We start from the raw sequence: 16,517 nt of genomic DNA, 5'->3' as shown, positions 1-16,517 counted from the left end.
CTGAATATTCGATTTTATAATTGTTACATTAGCAGTAGATAGATCCTATCTAACTTTGCAAACTATACATATAAGTTATTTATATCAGAGAAAAATTGTATAAATAATAAGTCTTATATTCTATTTTATATATATGTCTATGAGATATTCTAGACACTTTATTAAAAGTTTTAGTATAAATCATGACAGTTACAGTATTATATCTTTAGTAAAAATAAAAATTATTTTTATAGATAATTTAAAATTCTTTTTAAACTTAATAAGCCAATTGATTGAAACCTTGACTTAAACCACTAACTTTAAAAAAAGTTGTTATTTTATATTTCATCATTTTTTAAAACACTATAAATTAAAACTTGCCAATATTTTGATTAACTTTGTTGTTATTATACACTCTTTTATATATGAATTAATGAAATGTTTTTATTTTGATTTTATAATTAAATCATACTGAAAACTGTTATAAAAACATACTAACCTCTTTCTTTGGTTGTTTGAGTAATTTCAACATCGGGAGTTGCTCTTCCTCTCATCTTTATTTGAATTTTTTCTTCCAATAAAAGGTTTAAAAAACAAATGTTTTTTATTTCTTCAACTGTTACAGACAGAACTATCTTACTCTATAAAAAATTAATATTTTTATCAGGAAACAATATTATAAAATAGTTAAAACTAGAATAAATTTTTATAAAGAGAATTTCAACTTTAATTTAAATGTTAGTATAGATGGAGTTCTTACAAATTTTTCTTTTAAATTTTAAACTCTTTACATTTATATACCTATTTACGACAAAAATATTTTTTTCAAGTAATTTAATCTATTAAATTAAAAATTTCACTAAAAAAATGTTTAAATTTATACAATTAAATAAAAATATCTTTAAATTATAATTAAATGTTTACTTGATGGTGCAGGGATTCTAATGATGGTTTTGAAATCTCTCTGAGTTGAAAATTTCAAAAAATCAAGAATCAACTTTGTAGCCAACAGATAAACAAAAATAAAATAACTTAAATAAAAATATTAAAATACCACTAAATGATAAAAGAATAAATTGCCAGGTAGTGTAGTGGTCTAAAGATGGTTTTTAAAACTCTATGAATTGAAATTTTAAAGGTTTAAAAGCTTTACGCAACAATATTATATACAATCAACTAAGTACAATAAAAATTTAGTGATTATATTGGACATTTTTTTAGTAAAATTGTACTTACTAGTTGAAAAATAATACTTAATCAAAAGTTATTTACACTAAGTAACAATTTATAATGGGAACTAAGAGCATCTTAGTAAAAATTTTTCAGAAAAAAAATGCTAATTTTACCTATTATCGCGACACCATTAAAATTTTATTTAAAATATACTTCACCTGGGCAAAAATGAGCATTTTTTGTTACGGAAACTTATAATCTTTCAGTGTTATAAATTCAGCATTCATTATTCAAAGTTTATCAAATAACCAAAACAAAGTCAATAAACAACGTTTTTGGTGATATTCTAAGAATCTTTTTTCCTTTTTTCTTTTATTTTTTTTTCAGGGGGTTCACAGTGTTGGACATCGACGTGAAAATTTTATTATTTTCGCTTCGATAGTCCAAAAGTCGAGTTTATAAATAATTTCATATTTAAATCCTTTTCTTTTACTACTAATTTTTAAAATGATAAAAACACTTTGGTTTTTAAAAACATTGTTTCGAAAAATAATAACAACCGCTAGTTGACGCATTTTTGCCATGTAGAATTAACTACCGATCACGCCGGGTTTCAAGCTTTAATCAGCATGTTACATTATGCAACCATGTCTTGACCAGGCGATTGTTATGTAAGAAAGACGTATATAAACAGCAGAGCAAACGAGAAAGGAGATCATTTGGATTTCGACGTTAACAAGAAGCATCACTACGCCAGTTTCCAGTCCGAAGCGTAAGCCGCCATCTTGGAGAAGCTAGCCGAAATCCCGGAAAACCTTCTCTTGGCGCTATAAGTTAAGTCGCCATCTTGGAAAATCTAGATGATCTCTGGCGAAACATTCTTATTCAAGTATTTGTTTGTTGTCTGAAAAATTTACTTTGTACTTAACTTCATAAATTCGTAGTTTTTTTATCATGTTCTATATACATTTTGTATACCTACTTTAGCAACGTCGACGGGGCGTACAACTTGATCTGAGTTGTTAACGTGCCATACTCATAAGCCTACGCATACTGCAGCAGACAAGAAACAACATCTTCCAGTTTGGATTAGTTTGAACATTGAACTCCACGCATAAGCCCACGCATTCGGTGGCATAAACTTATTACTTTGTTTATAATTTTCTTTATTTGAATATTATATCTTTTTATTTTGCGCGCTCTACATCCGGTGTCAACAAGGAAGTATAAGTCCCTACTTTCTGAACCAGTAAATTGTACGAACAACCATCTGTTACAGCCTAAGTAGAATTGTGAACTGCAAGAAGCTTTCTCAAGTAACAACTTTTCTTGTGTCTTTGATTTGTATTGTATAACAAAGCATATAGATACTTGTTAGTCTATATTTAAACTTAAATTATAAGTAAAATGAATAGAGTATTAGCTCTTACACACTCTTGCATTCGGTCGCAGACCGAGGTAGCAACTAAAAATAAATATGGCCCGAAGCTACTGCTAATCTGGCTCCTGTCGAAACTGCTGAACCTGTTACAGAGGCGGTTTTACATGAAGCTAGAGACTCCGGTGGTTCGGAGTACATCAACAGGAACAGGAATCCAGTTAAAACACACCCCTGATATATAGGCACTTATGACTAGATTTAAGGTATATGATTTTAGAAGTGTTTTTGATCCAAGCTACAGATTTTTATTTCTAAAAAAAGATAAGTTCCTTGGTTTGGACTACATTTTTTTAATTATAGGGCCGAAAATTTAGCACGCTGACAAAAACTAAATCAGTATTGTCTAAACTTATTTGGCAAAGTGAGCTACGAATAAGGCAATATCGGCGAAGAGAAGATCACATATGTGAAGTTTTTCACCTTTACACTACATATCTGAGAGTTTTGATAAGAGTTTAATGTTTTTAAAGGCACAATTTAAAAATGATACAGGTAATGCAAAATGTTTAGCTGGTGAAAATTTTAACTTGAGATAGTGCACGTTTAAAAAGTTAATTTAATAAATTAATGAACGGTATCTATTTAAAATCATATTTATAGCTTATAAAAAGTTCAAGTTTTTTATTATTATAACTTGTCTACCAACTAATTTTATTGTGCAATGTTGGACTCAGGCATCTAAATCTGAGCCACTTAAACAGGACACTTAAGAATAGAAATGAAATAAAATTATATTCAACAAAACATAAACAAGAATTTAAACAAAGTTAAAATTATAAGAACTTATTAATAAGTTTAAACTTGTTTGCTTAATATAGAAGACAATAACTTAGTACATACAAAAGATATATAGTAAATGCACATCCACAAAAAGTATAACCAAATAAATTACCTTCCAGAAGTATGTTTATAAGACAACAAATTTGCACAAAATTAATTAAAGTAAACTAATAATCTGTTAGGGGAAGGCGTAGAGAAATAAAAACAAATAGTGCTACAAATAGAAAAATTAACAAACCAGTAGTTAATTAAGATGAGATAAATACTATAATATTTTTTCTATTTTTTAATGGAAAATTATTGAACTTTACTATTGTTTATAGTATTTAAATGAAATAATTTCAGTTTTAAGCGAAAATGTTCCACCCTTTCACACGATACCACATCCTGTGAAAACTTGTTCCACATAGTTTTTGCTCTATGGGAAAAATAATCTTGCCACTGGTTGTTGTTAAAATTATGTACACATTTTATTTTCATACTATTTCCTATAAACTGATATTAATTTTGAGAAAAACTGAAACAATGACTAAAAAAAACTTAATATTTGCCATTAACAGTTTTATAAAGAGTAAATAAATTAAATTTCATCTTTAATATTATGGAGATTTCAAACCAAGTTTAACCAATCTATTATTATATGATTTATTGGGTATTATACAACAATTACATATAAAACGGGTTAAATTTCTTTGAACAGACTCATTATTTATGTCTTTTTTTGTAAAAGGTGACCAAATTAGGGTATTGTATTAAAGCAGGGGTCGGCAAAATGCGGCCCGCGAAGGGTAAATCTGCGGTCCGCGAGCACTTTTTTTGTTTGAATGGAATGCGGCCCGCGAAAGAAAATTTTGTGGCCCGCGAGCATGTAAATGTGGCCTGCAAAAATTTATTTTAAGTTACATTTTTTTCGGTAATTTGGTTTAATTTGATTCTAACAAGGTTTTTTTTTCTCAGTTTCATAATAACTTTCTTCTCATATCAGTAAGTAACTATTTGAATAACAAAGTGTAAAGAGTGCTTGGATTTAGTAATTTGGTTATATAATACCTATTTAGTAAATAAACTAAATGCAAATGTTTTCTATTTTGTACAAAAGTAATGCAAAGTAATTAATTAAAATGTCATTTAATTACAGTTTAGGTATTCTTTTTAAATGTTTGTTTTATAGATGTTTTATTACTAAATGTTATATTTGAGTGTGCACAAAAACATTTAAAATAACATAATAATAAGAAATAAGGTTTATTTGGCTTTTACACAATTTGATTTTTTAGTAGTTTTCTTTGCACTTTAAATTAATTCCTTTGTACACCAATGTACAAAGATGCTCATTTTTAAAACTACTTTTTTTAATACTTTAGTTAGATTAGTTTTAGTTTATGCATAATTTTTTAACATTATTGTTTCTACAGATAATATCTAAGTGTGTACAGACATTTAAAACAATGTATATGACATAAGTTAAAATACTTTTTGTTAGGTATACATTTTAATTTTTCAAACAGTTTTTTTTTGCAAATTAAGTTAATTTTCATGCGTTGCATACACAATTGTTATTCTTTTTAACTAACTATTTAAAACAAACTAAATTGAGGTAAGGTAAATTTATTAAGCTTGTACATTTTTAATCAAAACAGTTCAAATTCAAACAAAAAAAAACAATTAAACATTGCCACACACTCAAAAATAACTATTTGAAGACTTCAAATCTCAGGCAAATTTAGTCATTTTTTCAGTTTTTGACTTGAGTTGCTTTTTGTATACGAAAATGTAAGGCTAGTTTTTTGTCTATCATGCTAACGTCTTTGCTTTAAAGAGTGGCAAATCAAACTTATGATGTATGTTTTGTTCAATTCACAGTGTGAATTTGAATTATAATATATGTTAAGTTTTAAGTCTTGCAGCTGATGTAATTTGAAATATTGTTTTTACTATTGTATACATATTAGTGTGAACAATCAGTGTTGCCAAAAAACTTGAATTCCGGTAAAGCTTGGAATTTGACAATTTATGCTTAAAATATCAGGAAAAAGCTTAATTTGAGAATTTTGAAAAACCTAGAATTTCAAACAATTTTTACATGAAAAGTAATGAAGTTTCGATTTGACACAAAAAATCTACCATAAAAATATTTTTATTAAAAAACAAATTCAATAAAGCTTAACAGTATCATTTTAATTTTGATATGTAGTTTGGGACAGTTCTTTTTTACCTTTAATATAATTTTACAATAAAAATAGAAGAATAAATTTGTACTTTCAAAAACTTTATATTGGTGCATTGCACCTTTGCTTTTAAAATATATTTACCTATTGTTGTGCTTTGCATTGGAACTAAACCTATAAATTATTCTAAAATGTTAAAATTAGTAAATATACCTCTAATAAAAATTCTCAGGTAAGCAATAGTTGTTGTATCAGTGGTCTTATCTTAACAGATTGATTAAAGTCATAATTTGATTTGTGCGGCTTTATAATCTTCAGCCATTTCCTAAACACGACTTATTGTTGTCATTGAAAATATAAAAAAAATTTAACTACTGCTAACACAAATTGTTTAAATAAGTTTTAAATTATAAACGGTATCTTATTTTTTGTAATTAGTTTTGCTACTTTATGACTTGCCTTAACAGTTTTTTGATTATTCTGTAGTTACTGAAAATGATCATGTCCTTTGTTGGTACTGACTTTAGCGATTTTTTTTTTGTTTTTTCCAAAAACTCCTAACTAACGTTTTTAATTCTTAAAGCTCGTTTTATATTTCACATTTACTTTTTTAAATGCAATATTTTTATTGTAGATAAAGAATTCCTATAAAGCTAAAAAAAATTAGTTTTTCTACTTCATTAATGGCTCAATAAACTCAATTTAATGAACTTAATAGTCCGTTAAAACTGTCCTATAGAATTATTTTTTTCTATATATATAATTCACTGTTAATAAACTTCGTTATTTCTTTATTTCGTGATCTTTATTTCAACCAGGGTTGCAAAACAAATAAGTTAGGTTAAACCTGTTTAAGACATCTTTAAAAATATAAGGTTTGTGTGAAACTTTTAAACAAACACTTTGAATACATCTTCGAATTATCAGAATAGTTTATATGACTGTAAAGTATTCTACTATTTGTATTATTTTTTTCTTGTCTTGTTACATATTGTGTACTTTTTTATAATGATGATATTTTAATTAGGTATTTAAGCTTGATTAACAGCAAGTTTTTAGCTTTCAATTTTTAATAACTTAGGCTGGTTTAATATAACTCAGACATTTTTGCTTTTAAAGTGGCAACTGTGTAAAAACCTAATTAATTTTACTAATAAGGTAATTAATTAAAATATTCGAGAATAAGTTATGTTAAAAAGTTTGGTATAGCTTTCTAAAATACAAATTGGTATTAATTTTATTTAGTTAACTAATTACTGAATTTTTTAAGGAGTGTATTTTAGACGCAAAAACTATTTTTAAAAGTAAATAATTTTAGAAATACGAAAAAGGGTTAATAATATACAAACGTATAAAAGTGACCCATAAGTGTTTTTCATGCTCGATTCACAAAAAAGAGTTTAGTTGTAAGTAGAATTACAAAAATATTAAGTTCAACTTATTAAGTCCTTAAAAAAGTATATAGTTTATTAACACTAAAGTATAATAGTCAATGTAAATTTTAATATACGAAGCATTTATAATTTAAATAGGCATTCTGTGTATAGCTATATGTCATTTAGAATAATTAAGTGAATAAAAGTAAAACTTTCTCTAGTGTGACTAAAACCAAAATATTATTCAAGTTTCACTAAAACTAAAACTGCGGCCCACGAAGACTTTGGAAACTTGAAATTTGGCCCGCGAGCACTAACTTCCTGCCGAGTGCCGACCCCTGTATTAAAGCTTAGGACGAACGTATATTTTAACTACTTTTGTCAGAATAGTAAATAAACTAGTTTTAAAAATTGCACGAGGGGGCAAAATTGCACGAAGATATTTTTTCAAGAAGACACTTTTGCATGAGGGGATAAAAATGCACGAATACATCTTTGCACAGGTTAATTTTTTTTTTTAATGACTTTAATATTTTTTTTTATTATTATATTTTTACTATCACTGTTACCCCTTACCCTCGGTCGGTAAGTCAGTTTATTATTTCTTCATTTTATTTTTTGATTATCACTGTTACCCCTAACCCTCACTCTCAGTCGGTAGCTTTTTTTTCTTTTTTTTTTTAATAAAAATTTTTGTTAGGTTTTATTTTTATTATCACTGATATCTCTTACCCTCAGTCAGTAACTTTTTTTTTCATTAAATTATCTTTTAGTTTTTTTTTCTCTCGTGCAAAAATGTCTGCTCGTGCAAAATTTACCCTTGGTGCAAAATTGTCTTCGTGCATTTTTGTTCCCTCTTGCAATTTTGTGCCCTTGTGCAAATTTGGCTTCGTACAATTTTGTGCACTCGTGTAATTTTGTTCTCGTGCAATTTAGTCCCCTCGTGCAATTTAGTGACCTGGTGCAATTTTGTTTCTGTGCAATTTAGGCCCGTTCCCAAATAATTTATGTATTCATTTAATTTAAAATTTTCAGAGATATATATTTCTAAATCCTTAAAAAGTTTACTGTTGGTATCTTAGTGTTATTGATAAATAGGTAAAACGGTTTGTTTTTCTAAATGGTTAGAATTAAAATAAAATTTTCTTGCTTTTAGCCATTTGTAGGTGTAACGTTTCAACAGTGATTTTCTCAGTCGAAAGTGGTCCTTTATTTCTTTTCTCTCAAACTATTCAAACCACTTAAATTCAGTAACGCGCTTTGTTTGGGAGTTAGTTTTTAGTGTCTTAGTGATAACACGTCTTTTCCTTGAATAGTGTTGTTTTCGCATCGTACACTTGTACGATGGCGACTGTTTTTTATGAACTTTTGAATTAATGTAGTTATTTGTACAGTTTGTTGTATGTTTTATCGCATTTTCTATTCATCGTAGTACAGCTTTTTGTTTCTAAGACTCGATTTCTTTATATACAATTAGTTTAAACATTCTAATAATCTTACTACTTAATTAGGCTAAGCTTAAATGATAATCTAAGTTAATTCGCGGTTCATAAGTCGACTTAGCTAAATAACTTAGCTAAGTCAATTCTAAACATTTAAGTAACCGTCACCGATATTGTTATAACGCGTTAAGTCAGTTAATATCCAGGTTCGCGTAACTAAGTAACAACTTTACATCGGTCGATCGGCAAATAGATATTATCTAGAGTCAATTGTAAAGAAATATTTGACTCACAAAATTTTTTTGTATCATCTGCAAATAAACTCATATCACTTTTAATATTAACGTTTGAATTAGTCCTTAATTAGAATTAAGAAAAGAATGGAACCAATTACACCACCTTGTGGTACTCCACTGTATATCTTAAAGGATCTGACAGCATATCATTAAGACCACTCTTTGTGTTCTTCCAATTAAGAAACTATTGAACTTGTTCACTAAGGATTCATGTAGTCCATACTGACCCGATATTTTCAATAATCGTTTGTGTAATAATTATAGCTTTAATATCAGTGTAAACTACTATAATATATTCGTTTTTGAGATAAGGAACTATCCATGAATGAATGTTAATAGTTGAATATTTGACGAGCGGTTAAGGACAAAACCAAACTGTTTATTAGGTAGTAAATTAAAGTCAAAAAGGTGATTAAGAATTTTTACAGATGTAATGTGTTCAAAAATTCGAAATAAGTCACTAGTTAAAGATAACGCCTATAGTTTAACGCGTTATGTTTGTTACCTTTCTTATGGACTGGAATTACAAAAGACATTTTCAATTGTTTTGGTACTTCTGCTAATTCTATAGAGCAATTGAAAATTAATCAAAGTCAAAAATTATTGATGGAATTGCATGCTTAATAAAATAGGGCGATATTTTATGGAGTTCTAATGATTTTATCTTTTAGGTGGTTAATTAAATTTTTAATGTCTTCGTAAGTTATAAAAAAGTTTTCCATTTTACTACATTTTTTTGAGCTAGTTTAAAACTTTGGTGGTTATTATCTTTTTTAAATACTATTTTAAAACTTCTGTTAAAAAATAAGGCTGTTTCAAAGTCTGAGGTTACTGTTTTATCTTTATCATTGTTATACAAGAGGGGTATTGCAGTACTAAATTTATATTTAGATTTTACGTAACTATAAAAAAAATTAAATTTGGGTTTTTGCAGAATTTTTCTTCAAATTAAAAATTGTATTATAAATGGCTAATTGGTATTCTTTTAGTTTATTTTTATAATCTTTAGAAAATAATTTATTCTTCTTACTTTTTTTGTACAGAGCAATTTTTTCTTTTAATAAGTTAATAATGTGAAATGGAGATTTCTTACTTAGGTTATTTTTAGAATAACGTGGTATAAAACGTTTATTTGAGGTTTGAATTGTGCTGATAAATTAGTCATAAATATTTTGGAGATTTTTTGACTTGTTAAATAATAAATGAAAAGTTTTAGAACGCATTTACAGTCTAAATGACAGTAAATTTATAAAGAGCGCGTTTCGTTCTAATAATATAAGTTATTGCACTAGCATGTTTAACAAAACTTCATTTAAAACATTTTACTATCTTTAAACATCATTAATTTTTGATTTTATTTTAAGTGAATCTAAGTTTTATATCTTATCATATTTATTTCATTTGTAAGTTATTTGTGCACAAGTTTGTTACAAAATAAACTAGTATACTTAACGGGAAACGCTCAGTTCCAACCTGCGCACAATTCCTATTTGATTAATTCTGAGAACCGCTTACTAACCAAGGGTTAGGTGAGTATAAGTAAATTAATTATTGAATGAATATGAGTGAATATGAATAAAATTTTGGGTGGGAATTGTGCGCGGGTGAGAATTGTAAGTATACTATGCTTAACATATACTTATATAAGCAAACTTTAAAACAAGTTATAAAACTCAAGCAAAAGTTACTATGAACCATGTTAAAATGCTATTTAAATTTCCGAGAAAACCTAAGCATGCTGCTTTTGATTTTTTACTGTTAATTTTTTTTTCATTTAAGTATGAAAAGCGTTTTGCTTACTCCAACAAAAATATTTATTAAAAGTATAAAAATAAAATAATTGATACTTAAATTGTTCTTTAAGCCGATATAAAAGTGTCTTATTAATTAATTTTTGAACAGTAAAACAAAATTGACTCTTAAAAATGGTCAAAGAACACGGATGCACGAAAAGACCTTTTGGTAATCGAGCTACACATCACTTGTTAATTTTAATAATAAATTACAATAAAAAATGGCTTATTAACATTAAACAATTGTTATATTTCTAATAAGAAGAAAAATAATTTACGAAAAAAAGCTATATAACTTACATTGACTTATTATGAAAAAATAAATGTCATATAAATAGTAAACATATTGCTTAAACTCTGGCCCATTAACTTATAATAATTTTTTTAAAAATAACAGATAAACTGTAAGACTAAATGTCTATATTTTTCTTTACAATAAAATAAATTTTGCAAACTTTTTGGTTTTGAATTTTACATGTTTTTTTATATATCTGTTCGTATAAAAAGAAAGTAACTTTTTATTTACGCAATACTTTATCGACTTACGGCTTTTCGCTACTCATAAATGATCAACAACTCTACGGAGTCAAATGTTAGACCTCATCTCAATATTACAAATTTTGCAATGCAATGTTTATACTTTCAATGAAATTAAAATCTTTTTAAACTACAATGATGAATCATATATAATTCTTGCCCATGAATCACTAGTATTTAATATTTGTAAAAAGCTTTGTAGTCCAAAAGAAGAAATTAATTGTTTTCTCGTACCATTTTTTCATACGAACTGTTCAATTTCTTATCTAAGTTAATCAAGCTATTATAGAAATTAGAAACAAAACTTTAATAATAAAAACATAAGCCTATTGTAACTTTATCAGTGTATATTATTTTTATAAACGCTTTAATATGTTTTACTGCTTTTAATCAGAAACCTTCAGCAGACTAACAAAAACAAAAACACAGTTTTAAAAATATAAACAATAAAAAAATTAAAACTATAAATGATTAACGAGAGTGATACAAGTAAAAAAAGTAATAAACGCAAAAACAATTATTAAACTAAGTATAGTACAAACGAAACAAAATGGCAAATCAAATAAATAAAGACATTTTCTAATAATTTTTTTTGTTTACATAATTCCGGTTCATTGATAAACTTAATGTAATTAATCAAACTTTCCGCTGTAAATGATCTTTTTGTATCATTGATAACTGCTCTTGTTAGTTTTTTTTTCCATAAAATTTAGTACAAATTAGGTATATGCTTTTTTGATCTTATTTTAAGATTTCTGGAGGTCTGCTCAATTTAACTTTCATAGAAGCAATTAAGATTATATACGAAACAGTTTTTATCTAGGTGGAATATTAGATCTTTGAGCTGCAGTCTTAGAACTGGGTTTAAACAAGTACAACTCTGGGTTTTACGTGATTGTAAGTTGATTGTATAAGATCTTGTATTTTATTTTCAAATAACTGTGTTATGTTACCGAGATATCGTAATTTAAGAGCCGTGGGAAACTTCTCTGGTCTAATTAATTTAGTTTTCTTACGATTGTCATCATATGAATTTATAATCTTCTTAACCAATTCTAATGCATAGCTATTTTTTTACGAAAATTTATTTAATTTTTCTGTTCTAGAGTGTAGCAACTCGAAAGAACAAGTCATATAAGCTCGATGGTATAAGGTTTTAATCTTTTAATCAAGTTAACTTTATGATTTTGGTACGAAATGACTGATACTGTAAGAATTGTCCGGAGAATGATGGTTTTCTATAGACATTAGTGAGATCCTTTTATAGACATTATTTCCCTTTGGTAATTAGTATACACTAAAAAGAGATATGCTTTTTTTCTACTTTCATGTTTAAAGAATTTTTCCATGCAAGGAATTTAGATTAAAACACTAAGCCTTGTTTTTACTTTCCGTTTGTGATATAACCAAACAGTCATCCATATACCTAATGTAAAGAACTTATGACAATAAATCTTTAACCACTTTAGTTTCCATACATCCCATATAAATGTTCTCTAGAGTAAGCCGAAAAGAGGAGTCCATGGCTACGCCATTAATAGGCTATAAATCACGTTATTTAAGCTAAACTGGATATCGCTTGTAGCTATTTTCATTAATTTTTAAAAAATATTTTTCTTAATACTTGGCTTCCTTCAGCTATATAATATATCTACACACAAATTTGTAAAAACTCAACTAAAGGAACACTTGTAAAAAGTTTTCTTGCATCAAATGAGGATAAAAATGTGTTTTCTGGCTTAATATTCTTAATTAATTTAAAACAATATTTTACTACGAACTATGTTAATGATTGACCACTTGTTTTAGTAATAAGTTGAGAAATTTTGCTAGCTTGTGCCGGGGAGACTTCGGTATTGATAAAATAGGTTTCAGAGCAACTTGTGATTTATGCAGTTTTGAGAGACCGTACATTCTGAGTCATATTGAACCCATAGGTTAAATTTAATTAAAAAAATGTTGTTTTATTTTTTTTCTGGAGGCCGACTATCTTAATATTGTAACGATAGCTGCACACATCGTTCTGAAGAGAACGGTACGTACGTATAGAACGTACATACCGAACGTTCTATACGTATCAACGTACGTACCGTAGAGAACAGTACGTACGGTACGTACGCGAAAACGGTATAAGAATCACCGCGAGAGAGATCAAGCGTTGGTAGTTGAGTCGTTGTAGTCGTGATGACCGTAACGTGGTTGCGTTAGCATTAATATTAGTTGGCATTAATTTATGTTCTCGTAGGGGTAGGCGTATGTGTTTATTTTTCGAGCACTATTTTGATTATGTTTAAGACGTACTTTTGAGTCGTTTACTAAGCATTATTTTGTTATTGGGCATTGATTCATACTCTTGCTAATATTCTTAATTCTCATTTAGCAAGTCACTTAGCTTCTTTTCCAAGATCGTAGAATTTTACACTGAACAATATACGTTGAGTGTTAATTCATATTCGTTTACTAACTAGAATTTAACCTAGTTAATCTTAACTTACATATCTAGCATTTATTTATAGGCTAGATTATATTAGACCTTCTGTAGAATACGTTTAATTGTAACATACTCTCACTAACACGATCAGTAGCACTAATTTGAGCATTAGCAGCAAGAAATACATACCTGTGTCAGTATACAACCGCTCGAGGTTAGTTACTGATGCTGAAGAAGGTATGGACGCTGATTACCACAAACCAACTATAAACCCTGAGCCAATTAAGATAAGAGAAGGTATTGTAAGAGGTGAGGGTTATAGTATATCAATTTTTTTTCAGTTTTATTTTAATTGTCAAAATCACTAGGTTTTCAAATTTTAGAAAGTTATATATACCATTTATGATCTCATGCATTTTCCTCAAGTAGTTTGTTTTGTCCAGTAGAACAATATCCAAACATTTATTAAGCTTTACCAAAACAACTTTGTCTTTTTTTTTTTTTTTTTAATGACATCTGACGTTTTATTCGTGTCTACCGTCAGATTTTTCTCATGTATTGCATTGGCGTAATTATGTGCTATGGCAACACGATGAGTTTTAAATGTCATTTCAATACTATTTTTTATTGGTTTATGTCTACTAGTTTGCTTTAAAAATCTCTCGAAGCCCAAGTATTTCAAATCTTTGTTATTTATTTTAACACTTCTATGACTGAAGCTTTTAGATCCAATATTCTAATTAGATAAAATCTGTGTCGTATACAGGTTTAATAGCTTATGTAAAGAACCTATATTAAGGAAACCTCCAGACAGCTTAAAACAAGAATAAAATAGCATTTACTTAAATTTTAAGCAAATTTCATGAGAGAAAAGACTAACAGTAAGGCGGACGAAGTTACCAATGCTGCAAAAAAATAATTAAAGCAGATAATTTAATTAATAACACTGATCGTGCTAAAATAGCTATTAGCTTTCGAGATATTAACCATATTAGTAATTTGTTTGAGATAGGTAGATTACAAGGAATTTCAATTTGTTCAAGTTATCCAGAATTATGTAAAAAAAATGAAATTAATAAAAAGTTTCTTTGTTCATTTAATTGACCATTTTCTTTCGTTTGTACTATACCTAGTTTAATGATTGTCCTTGCCTTGATCACTTTCTTTGCTTTTATTATTTTCATTAATTACTTATCAATTGAACTTTATTTTTGTTGTTTGTTTTTAGTTGAAAAACAGTATTTATGTTTTTTAAAGCCTCTAGTAAATTTCTGACGAAAAGCAGTTAAAATCTATAAAAACTTTTTTAAATAAACATTGAAGTATTATATTATTACTAGATAAAGTTAATAGTGATAAAACAAAATTTTGTTCATTATTTTTCTAATTTAATCAATTCTAGTTGATAAATTACTGGTTTGTACTGGGACGGTAAATCTTGGTTTTGTAGCTGTGTTTTACCTTGTTTTTACTAAATAAATGATTGATAATCAAAGTTAGTATAAATTTAGAACAAAAAGTTAGGCTACTAAAACTGTTTAACTATTAAAGCTCTGCATATTCTTTACTTTCGCAATATGCAGAATCTTTACTTTTTTCGATCAATGTTTGTTTAGTTGCCTATTTCGACTAAAAGTTTTAAAATATATTTTAAAAAACTAGTGATTTATAGATATAAACATTATTATAAGCTTTTATTTTTATCAGAAAATAAATTCGCATTTAAAAATAAAAAAACGTAGTCAGTTTTATCTATAAACTTGGGAGTCAGTTGAAAACCATCTTAAAATACTGATACACGTATTGAACAAAATATATCAACGTCAGTTACAAAACGAAATTCGTAGTTTGAAATTTTTTTGTCAAACTTAGTTTATTAATCTAATCATAAAAAATATATATAACAGTAAAAACTATCTTGAAAGATCCTTTATATTAAAAGCTATTTTCCATTTGTACAAGCTCGTTTTTTTTCTTGCTAGCACACTGTTATGCTTGATGTTATCTTATTAAGTTATAAACTTTGAAAAAAATAAAGTTTTTTTGTAAGAACTTTTTAATTATTCTACTTAATAACTAAGTATGGGTTTATTTCTACACTTTATATTCTAACTAAAACATTATTAAAAAATTAATAAACAAAACATTTGTGTGACAAAAGAACAGTTTTTAATATGTAGGTTTCAAGATAATGGTTAATGTTTTTTTATTATAAAAGTTTTTTACGGGCCGGACTTGTTAAAATAAGTACATCATAAAAATTTGAAAAATTTTTAAAACCAATCTTTTAGCTAAATGATCAATCAATATTCACCACTGTGTACTTGAAAATCAAACTATTAGCACTAATTCAAAAAAAAAAATTATTTGTTTGAAGCAGATTCTATTTGAATAAAATTTACAATTTGAAAATTTGCTTTGCGGTGAAAAATTGTATTTGATTTTTTTAATTATAAACTATTAAAACCACAATTTGACTAAAGAAATATATTTCAAGTAGTAAATTTTTAAAAATTATCGTTTAATTATTATGTAACTATAAGCAAATGACACAAACTACTTATAGTGGAAACTATGGTGGTATTTTTAGAGAACTTTCATAGATAGTAAATTAAAACTTGAATTTTTTAGTTAAACTGTAGAAATGTTTAAACTCAAGTTATCAAAAAACAATCAACAAATAAAAATATACGTTACGTTGTACTTTGATCAAAATAAATGTATACTTTATTTTGAAATTATAATAGAACTTTTATAAATTAAAAACTTGTTTAATTTCAAGGCAAATATTAGAAAAAAAGTTATCCTTTGTTATTTAAAGTTCTTAATGAAAAACAATGCCCATCCTTTTTGGAGCATACCTTGCGCATGAATAACTGTGAGGAATTTATAGTCTACAAAGCATATTACAATGGCTTTAACTTTTAAAGTTCAGTAATTTGTATTGTTTTTCAATAAAAGTTCGGAAATTTTCAAAGCTTAGTTATTAAAAAGCGTTTCTTTAATGTAGATGAAAATTTGATTGAAAACTTAAGTTTATAGAAATGTTAAAAACACTTTAGATAGTTTTATGCAAATTTAACACTGAGGACATATTTTTC

Source organism: Thalia democratica, chromosome 2 (genome assembly GCF_965202585.1).
Source record: "Thalia democratica chromosome 2, ktThaDemo2.hap1.1, whole genome shotgun sequence".
Lineage (NCBI taxonomy): Eukaryota > Metazoa > Chordata > Thaliacea > Salpida > Salpidae > Thalia > Thalia democratica.
This window is presented reverse-complemented; position numbering follows the sequence as displayed.